The sequence below is a fragment of the Cygnus atratus genome, chromosome 3 (genome assembly GCF_013377495.2).
Source record: "Cygnus atratus isolate AKBS03 ecotype Queensland, Australia chromosome 3, CAtr_DNAZoo_HiC_assembly, whole genome shotgun sequence".
NCBI lineage: Eukaryota > Metazoa > Chordata > Aves > Anseriformes > Anatidae > Cygnus > Cygnus atratus.
In genome coordinates, this window is record NC_066364.1 from 702,015 (window position 1) to 711,857 (window position 9,843).

At 48.5% G+C, this 9,843-nt stretch overlaps 1 protein-coding gene across 9 annotated transcripts in view; it reads right to left on the bottom strand.

Moving 5' to 3' along the window:
- The window catches only part of DTNB (dystrobrevin beta), a 199,798-nt gene extending 194,214 nt beyond the window's left edge, over positions 1 to 5,584 (bottom strand). For 8 of the 9 annotated variants that reach the window (XM_050710129.1, XM_035568289.2, XM_050710128.1 and 5 more), the window contains exons 1-2: positions 5,492 to 5,584; positions 5,032 to 5,110 (exon numbers count right to left, since the gene is read on the bottom strand). The gene's annotated coding sequence lies outside the window, so the exon portion shown is untranslated. Of the gene's footprint in view, positions 1 to 5,031; positions 5,111 to 5,327; positions 5,461 to 5,491 lie in introns of those variants that run through there. The other variant, XM_035568284.2, reaches the window with a different exon arrangement.
- Between the last annotated feature and the right edge of the window lie 4,259 nt (positions 5,585 to 9,843).

Below are 9,843 nucleotides of genomic sequence, written 5' to 3' on the forward strand. Positions count from 1 at the left end.
CAACTCTCCCTCTCAGGAAGGGAAGACGCCTTCTTTGTAACGCCGGAGGGGATTTGTGCAGCCTGTGCTACCCGGCTTTCCCAGCCCAACCCCTACAAACCCCTGCTAACCCGCACAGCTTCCCAGAACTGCTTACTAGAGCATGAGAGAATTCTGAAATTGCCTCTTTGTGAAAATGAAATATTTATTAGGAAATGTTTTCAGTTACATTCTGCCCTTTTCTCCCCACCTAGAGAAGAGGAATGAGCACGAGGAGTAACGAATGCGGCACCAGCCCAATAACACACACAGGTGGGCACCGACCGAAGGCAAACTAATCCTGTTCTCTAGCTAGCTGGGCGAGACCACGAACACTGCTCTCCTCCCAGCCCATCCACATCAGAAGGTAATACCACTTTCAGCACGTCACCACCTCCACTTTCCTATCGCCTGCTACCATCTTCACCAGTCAGTGCAGTAATTCGTGTGAGACCTTCCTGCCCCGCGCTTCAGATGCGGTCAGCTTAGATTAAAAGTTTCAGCCCATAAGGAGAAGATCGCTGCTCCTTTGGCGCACCTGTAGAGACGGTAAGTTCCTGTCAAGGGGCAGCGACAAACACCTGGAAACACAGACTATTTTTGGTACCACAACTGAATTATAGAAAAAAAAGAAAAGCTTATCCAAGGTTTCATTGTTTACATAATGATCATTTTATCTCCTGCATTAATTTAACAGGCAAAAATATCCTCATTAACTTCATGAATCTACAAAGTTGTCTTTTTTATCTTTTAAAGAAGTGTTACAGGTTATTGAAAAAGCATCAGAGATGAATGTAAATTTCTGGTACCACACTAACTATAAAAGAGTATCTGCCATTTGTCACGGTCAACAGGAAAGTGAACATATTTATAGTACCACGTGTAAGAAAACCTTATTTTTTTTCTGAAGTGTCAGAAGAGCATGGCACCTACTTTGGTCTAAAAATATTGGCTGTCCCCAAACTAGTTGTCAAAACTATCAGTGCCTCCCTACTGTCTCATTATTTCCTTTGATATGATCATTCTACTGAAAAAAACAGTAATCAAAAAACAAGATTCTATAAGCACTGCAAAGAGTTATACGAACAAACAAACTCAAGGAATACTGTTGTGCTTCTTACGCGGCATTCTGCCTGCCCCACAAATACCCACCTCCTGTAGGCAACCCCACCACAACCTGCACACCCAGGCAGCTCCGTTCAGCACTCCTAGTTAGGCCTCTCAAGACTTGCAGGCTTGCTCCAATTCCACGTTATTTTAAAAATAAGTATTTTTTTAGTTGCATACACTAGGTAACCAGGGCAAGAAACACTGTAATGTGCATACTGCACAGCACATCTGCTTCCAAACGCTTTGCTGTCTGCTCTGCTACACACCTGCAGGTTCACGACGTATTACAGTACGTTAACTGATGCTACTGCCCAGCCAAGTTTCAACATTTACTGCTGCCCGAGGTTTCTTCTCATAGTCTATTCAGGTGTTACAAAAAGTTGACCTACATGCATTAAGCCAGAATACACTGGAGTAGAACTGGAGACTTCCCTTGCTTCCCTGCCTCCATCCAACTTGTCTGTGTAGACTAGATTCAAGAATTCCCTTCTAGAATTTATGGTCCTTAATATTCAGCACCATGTGTTCTTCTATTTCTGTTCTGACATACGTGTCTGTAACATGCAAAAGAACTGTTAGATCCTGTTTTAATCACCTATGATTCAACATCCCCAGTATCTGACCAACTTTGAACATAAATGAAGATTCTTCTTTAAGAAAGGAGTAAAATAAGCCAAGTAAAACTCTACATAACCGACCTTTCTTGCCATTTACTTCTGCAAAACTAAGAGCTTTTATCCCTCAACTATGTCACTGTTTCTGTTTTGGAAAACGTAAGTTAGGGACTAAGCTTCCCCACTGTTTGCTTTGTGACAAACCACCTTCATCCCTCCACCTCATAACTGAAATAAAAAGCAGCACTTGAAAGCAGCAAGACAGATAAAGACTAAAAAAATGCTGCATTTACAGTCAATGCTTACAGTAGAGCTATTATAACTTGAAGTGTTTCATAACTACAGTACACACTGCATATGTATATCTCAATTTCAAAAAGTTTGAGTATCTGCTATCATAATTCCACTCATTTTCACACAGATAAAATTGGCCAAATAAAATTCCACAACGGATACCGCATTCTAAGGTCTCTTGCTATGCCTTCCATATTTAGGTTGCCTAAAATCTTCCTTGGTGTATTTTTATTTATTTATTTTTTATAAATTTGTATTACTTAAGCACAGCTGAGAAGTTAAAATACTTTCATTCTTTCTGGTAAGCCTTGAAAGTCCACAGGACTGGAAAATATCCATGAAACTATTTAAGTTTAGCCACAGTTTATCAGTAGAAACCTGTTTAAACACAAAATCAAACACACACTATACAATCATGGTTTCTTTTCCTTAGCACTCAGGGGAAAAAAATGAAGTATTAACTTAACACAAATGTTACGAACTCAAATCCTTATCACCAAATAGCATAATCCTGAAACCACAGAGTTGATTAAAAAAAAATTAACAATAATAGCAAGAGAACCAGGCTGTGCTCTGAGTGGAATTCTGAGAACCAGCCCTCCATGCCTACAGAGAAGTAGCCTTCGTTTCTATTCGGTGATCACAACGACAGCGTCAATGGCACAGACACGGCAGTCTGTAGTAGGAGAACTACAGAATCACAGAACCATTCAGGATGGAAAAGACCCCCTAGAAAAGATCATTTAGTCCAACCTGTAACCTAGTACTTGAGTCCACTCTACTTCGTTCCACATCTACACGTTTCTTGAAGACCTCCAGGGACGGTGACTCCACCACTTCCCTGGGCGACTTGTCCCAGTGCTGCACAACCTCTGCAGTAAAGAAACTTCTCCTAATATCCAACCTAAACTAGTTACCTTTCCTCTTAAAGGTTATAGGGAATAATATGCAAGGAGCTTTATTAGAAAAGCATCATTTAGGTCCCAAAAAGCTTGTAAATGACCAGCTGCATGAAGCCAGACTCTTTGAGGTACACAGACTGAGAACGTACTGCGCCCATACGTACCATGCACCCTGCGTAATGATGCCAACTGATCCTCAAGCCACTGGTTTACACTTCAAGACTCGATATTCTCTCCCTTTTCAAAAGCTGTCAGTATACTTCCACAACATGCAGCAGATAACGCAAGACCATATAGTTAGCAGGAATTTTAAGTTAGCACTCTTAATGCCACCCTGAGGTACTGAGTGTGTAATATAATTAAAAAGCATAATTTTTAAATGTTTATCAACTCTATAGTACTGCAAAAGCCCTTCTTTTTGCATCACGGCTTCTTCCTAAGTTTTCTATACCGTTCATCACTTAACTTTAATTGATATCATTATTGAAATGTCTACACTTTGTGATAAACAAGAAGCCTGAACATATTGGCTGCAACACAGACAAGATACAAAGGAGTTCACCATTCTGAACAACCTACGACAGAAGGCAGTCTGCTGCAAACAAACCGTTTGAGACGATGCTGACCTGCCCACAGCAGCCCAAATGCTATCGTGGCTTCTGTATTCCCAGCAAAGAACTTTAATGGACATTGGTAAATGGGGGGTCATCCAGCTCTTACACAGAGACCTGCTGGGTACGTCCTCCGAACTGTGAGGTCACATAACAAGCACACAACAAAACCTGGCAAAAAAAATCCCAAACACCTGAAAAGGAAGCCCCCTTCCTGGTAATGGAGAGCTCAGCTGCAGACTGGGAACGGATCATCAAGCAGCTACAGAATGAAGACAAGAGTCCTGCGTATGACAAGAAGCAGAAGCCCAAGGAAGATTTAAACAGGACAACACAGCCAAGGCAACAACCAGGGAAAGCTGGCTCTGGAGCAGCACCCTGGACAGGTGAAAGCACGGCAAGACTTCAAGGGTCAAAGAAACAATTTTGCTGGAAGCACGACATGAACCGAGTAGTCTGGAAAATAACTTCGGGAAGACTGCAGCACAGACCATAGAGAGCCGCTGCAAAATACACGTTCTGATGAGAGGTCACTGCTTGAACTGCGCTACCCTGCCTATAGTGATTAGTTCTCCTCTTTCCAGCTTCCCTAAAAAGAAAGTCTTGTCAGTAACATTTTGCCCTTTTATCCAAATTCTCTGCTCATCTAAAATATCCTTTAGAAAAGAGGAAACGGAAAACAATGATCTTAAACTGCTGCTTTTAAGTTACCTCCATTTCTTCAAATGGACTTTATAGTATCATCTAGCAGTATAGGACCACATATACTTCCCAAGGAAAGAAAGAAAAGAATAAAATAAAACACAATTATTCAGGCCAATTTCTCAAATTTTACAACCTGCATTGAGGATTTTATCTTTTTGAAACAGGCACATCGAACGTTTTGCCTGAGCAGCCACAACAGACAGGGCATCAGAATGTGGAAGCTCACACAGTACAGAGTCAATTTCAGGAACCTGAGTAAGAAAAGAAAACTGAAAGTTCAAAACACTTTTAAAGAGCAGTAATGCACAGCTATTGAGCAAACTCTAACGACTCAGATGCTATCAGACATGCCTTCTCCAGCAGCACAGACACAGCTCACAAAGTACACTTGTGCCACCCAGACCATTCTGGGGGGCTCACCAGTCCCCTCAGAAAGGCGAAGGCACTGCTACACCGGTGCTCTCCATACTATGAAGGTTCTCCTAGGTCTTCACAAAACATTTATCAGTTTTCATCTTCCCCAGCTAAGAGATCTGTTGCATGAGCAATGTAATTGCCTTTTTTTTTTAAGCTACAGAACAGCATCTCACATAGGAATACTTGTACATGTCAATACCTCCAGTAGAACGCAGAAACCCTTCAATCACACCGGAAGTCTGTTGTAAGTGAAAAACTGTGATAGAACTTTTGAGTGTGGATGAGCAGGTAACTGAGACCAGCTACCTAACTTAAGGTTCTATGTTCAATACCGTAAGTCAGTCACAGCACGTCACATACCTGAATTACGTAGAGAAGTCTCTCAGGGCAACTCTCACTTTCCTGGCCTCAGCTCCTTCTTTGAACATTTACAGACAACCTAAAAAAAGGACGAAAAAAAAGAAAGTTCTGTGAAAAAGTAAGGCTGCCTTTCCCCTCCTTTCAGCTTAAAACTCGACTTCTTTATAAATCCAAGAACCACGGACCCAACTGTTCACGTCCGGACCCCCCTAAGGGAGCGGTTACTGTCCTTTGTAACCGCAATACGCGCACGGCCGCCCTCAGGAAGAACCACCCGCAGCCCCACAGCGACAAACCTGACCAAGAGAAGCCGACCTCCCCGCCCGCCGCCGTTACCCCCCAGCACCGCCGGGCCTGAGGCGAGGGGTCCGGGGGGCTCCGGGGGGCTGCGGCCGGCACCGGGCGGGCCCGGGCAGGGCTCGGACCCCGCTCCCCCCCCGCCCCTGGGCCCCTCACGCACCTCCCGGGGCCGCCCGCCCGCCCGCCTCAGCCTCCCCGCTCCAGCGCTCCCCGGCCGCCGCGCGGCGCCCAGCCAATCGCGGCACGCCTCCGCAGGGCCGCGCGCGCCGCCGCCAATCACAGCCCGCGACCGCCCCCCCTTCCGCCAATCGGCGAGCCGGCCCGCGAGCCCCGCCCCGCCCTCTTCGCGAAACGCCGGCCGGGAGCCAATCAGGAGGCAGGACGCTGCGCCGGCGGCGGACGTGCGCGCGCTCGCCCCGCGCGTTCCCCACCTGCCCCTCAGCCAATCAGCCGCCGAGGCTGCGCGCGCCCGCCGCGGGCTCGCGGAGCGGCTGCTTCGAGCGGCCCCTCGGAGCGCAAGCGGCCCCGCGCATGCGCACTGGGGGGGGGGGGGCGGGGGCGGGCAGTGCAGTCGGGCGGGCGGGCGGTGACAGGGTGGGGGTGGGACCGGGCGCCCTTGTGACAGAACCACCGGGTGGCGGGGCTGGTGGGGGGCGCTGGGGGTCCCTGGTCCCACCCCTGCCCAGCAGGGTCCCCCCGAGCACCCCGGGGGTTTGGGTCTCCCCAGAGGACAGCGCCCAGCCCCCGGGCAGCCTGTCCCGGTGCTGCCCCCTCACAGCCCTCAGGAACCTCCCGGGCTCCGTTTGGTGCCCGCTGCCTCTCGTCCTGCCGCTGGGCAGCGCCGAGCAGAGCCTGGTGCCGTGCTCCCGGCAGCCTCCCCTCGGGTGGCTGTGCCCACCCTGAGGCTGACCAGGCCCGGCTCTCTCAGCCCGGCCTCGTCCTGTGGCTGCTCCAGGCCCCTCAGCACCTCCGTAGCCCTCCTGGGTGTGCTCCGGCAGCTCCGTGTCCCTCTGGGGCTGGGGAGCCCACAGCCAGGCACAGTACTCCAGTACAGCCCAGTTTAGCCCAGTGCTGCCCATTTGAGCCCAGCGGAGCCCAGTTAAGCGTGTTAGCCCAGTACAGCCCACTGCAGCCCAATTCAGGCCTGTGCAGCCCAGGCCAGTATAAAAGGTCCAATTCAGACCAGTACAGCCCATTTTAGACCAGTTTAGCCCAGTACAACCCAGTTTAGCCTAATTTAGCCCAGTGGAACTCAGTTTAGCCCAAATTAGCCCAGTGCAGCCCAGCACAGCGCCAATTAGCCCAGTTTAGCCCAGTGCTGCCCATTTGAGCCAGCAGAGCCCATTTTAGCACATTTTAGCCCCGTAAAGCCCACTGCAGCCCAACTTAGGCCTGTGCAGCCCAGCGCAGTATAACAGGTCCAATTTAGCTGAGTGCAGCCCAATTTAGCCCCATGCAGCTCAGTTTAGCCCAGTGAAGTGTATTTTCACAGAATCATCTAGGTTGGAAGAGACCTCCAAGATCACCCAGTCCAACCTCTGATCTAACACTACCAAGTCCTCCACTAAACCATTTCACTAAGCTCTATTGCCAGGGTTGGCAGGGAGCTCTGGAGAATCCTGGTCCAACCCCAGCCCAAAAGGGTCACGCCGAGATCCCAGGGGTTTGGGTATTTCCAGAGAAGGAGACTGCACAGCCCCTGGGCAGCCTGTCCCAGCTCTGTCACCTCACAGCACACAGCTGCCCCCCTCACATTCAAGGCAGTACATGCAGCTTCCCTCCTGCTGCTCAGCCTCCCAGCGTGGAAATGCCACGGCGCCTTCTGCAAAATGTTTTCTGTGCCTGTGGGAAAGGAACAGGATTCTTGGTGTGCAGAGAGGAGGGACTGCTAACGTTGCACGCGTGGGAGGGAAATACTCTCACAACGGGATAGAAAGATGAGAGAAAACAGCACTGCACAGACATTCTAGCTGGTGCTGCGTTAATGTTTATTGTGAGCTGTATACGTGCGTGATAGTACATGTTTTTGTTTTGTTTTGTTTTGTTTTTCCTGAATCCTGGAGTTAGGCCTGCTGGCAGCAGTGGAACCAGATCAGGCAGAGGAGATATAAAGGGTTGTTTCTGCTGTCTGCATCTACGCTGGTAAATTAGGTGGCAGTAGGATATAGGCAGTGGCACTGGAATTTGATTGTACTGTTAACTGTTGAAACAGTTAAGGGACCAATATATTTTGGTGTACACCTAAGCTCCAGACCAATCAGTACTGTCCCAAACAACTTCCAGGCAATTCTGGCAATCCTGCATGGGGTAGGGGCCGTTCCAGGTAGGCATTTGGGACAGAATCACCTTAGTGCAGCCTGCAGGCTTTCAATAGCATGGCCACAGCCCACTCTGTGCCACGTGCTCTCATACCAGTGAACAACCTTTGGGTACTGGTCTAGAAGCAGCTGCTGAATTCATTCGATACAGAAAGGCTTACCTGAGGCCTTTTGCAGGGTGTGCAGTGCAGCGATCGTAATCTCTCCTTGCATGGCAGGTGTTCCAGTGCCTTCATTTATCTTTGTGGCTTTTCACTGGACTGACTCCAGTAAGCCTCTCTTGTACTGGGGAACCCAGAGCTGAACACAGTATGCCAGCAGTGATCTCACTGGTGCTGACAAGAGGGGAAGGATTGCCTCCCCGAGGCTGCTGGTGACACTGCTTAATGAATCCCAGGATGCTGCTGACCTTCTTTGCCTCGAGAGCACATTGCTGGCCACCGGTCCTTTGCCAGATTGTTTTCCAGCCAGTTGTCCACCAGCCTGTACTGGTATGTGGAGTTGTTCCTCCACAGTGCAGGACTTGGCATTTCACTTTAACTTGATGAGGTTCTGCCCTGCCCATCTCCAGCCTTTTGAGGCCCCTCTAAACAGCATCACAATTATCTGAGGATCAGCCACTCCTTCCAGCTTTGTATCCACTGCAAACTTGCTGAGTAAACCGTCCTGTCATCTAGATCATTAATGAAGGTGTTAAACATCTGGACACTGTCTGAGCCACAGGGAACACCCGTAGTGACTGGTCCCCAGCACAGCTTGGTGCACTCATCATGACCTGTTGAGCTAGCACTCAGTCCAGCTCACTGTCTGTGTATACAGTTTGTACTTGGAGTATGTTATGGGAGACACTTTGAAGAGCTGTGCTAAAGTCAAAGTAAACATCCGCTGGTCTTTCCTTATCTCAGATGGCTATCAGCTTGGTCGTTTCACCGTAGAAGGCTGTAAGGTTGGTCATGCTTGATTTTGTCTTCACTGACTGCTCCTAATCACCTTTTTGCCTTTCCTATGTTTAATAATGGTTTCCAGATACCACTTTCCCAGGGACTGAGGTGAAGCTGCATCTGTCTTGCCCTTCTTGATGATAGAAGTGAGGTTTGCTTTTGCCCAGTCCTCAGGAACATCCCCTGGTCACCATGACATAGCTGGGAATGGGCTCGTACTGACATCAGCAGGCCCCCTCAGGCCTCCTGAGCGGGCACCAGCTCCTGGTGGAGGCGTGAGACACCGTTCTCGTCCCTCCTGAAGCATTGCTCAGTGTAAACAGGGCAATACAGTCATACTAGTGTGTACTTAGTCCCTTGGCCTAAAACCTCTCCTTGACAGAGGGGAAACCAAGCCTGGGCTGTGGCCCAAACCAATGTCGCTGCCTGGGAGGGAAGATTAATGGCTGGGCTTTGCACAAGACTCTTCCCATTCCCTGGTGGTCTTGCAGTATGATTTCCTCCAAGGTGCCGACGTCCATCTGCCAGTGTTGCTCCATTCTAGGCCGCAGCCCCTCCAAGCCATTCCAGGAAAAAGAAAAGGATGAGCTGCAGCAGTACACAGGATACTTGAGCAGCTCAAGAAAAACAGCAGCTGAAGGGGTGCAGAGACAGTATTTCCCAGTGATGTGCACACTGATGTAGGCTTGAGAAAATGAGCTGAGAGCATTAATGGTGTACGCAAGAGAGGCTTATGTTATGGAGGTACAAAGGCTAAAGCAACAGCTGCCGTGCTCCCAGCTGATTTGCTGATTGTGTAGGATCCTAGACTTAGGAAACTATGGACACAAAGCATTTTCCCCTGCTTGGCCTGGGGCCCAGGAGCCACTTTCTAACTTGGATTAGAAAGACAAGAGAATTACTCCATTATATAAGATAGAAATTTAACCACCTGCAGGGTTAGATAGGGGTTTTATGAGTGTTAACAGTGTCCCCATGTTGGACTTTTGTGACTAAAGAGATATTTAAACAGCTGTATCTTTGTGAATGTAGCCCCCTGAGCAGAATTTTGTCATCTAATTTGAGAAATCTAAAAGTGAGGTAAGTGAGCCTGATCTGGACAGCCTGAGATCATTGTACCTATTTACTTAATTAACTTTCAGATGGCAGTTATGTGACCTGCTGTAAGCACCTGTCTTATGGTGGCAGGAATTGCCCTCTGAATTCTCTTTGTCTGCATTGCCTGTAAGGGAAATCATAACTTGCTCAGATCT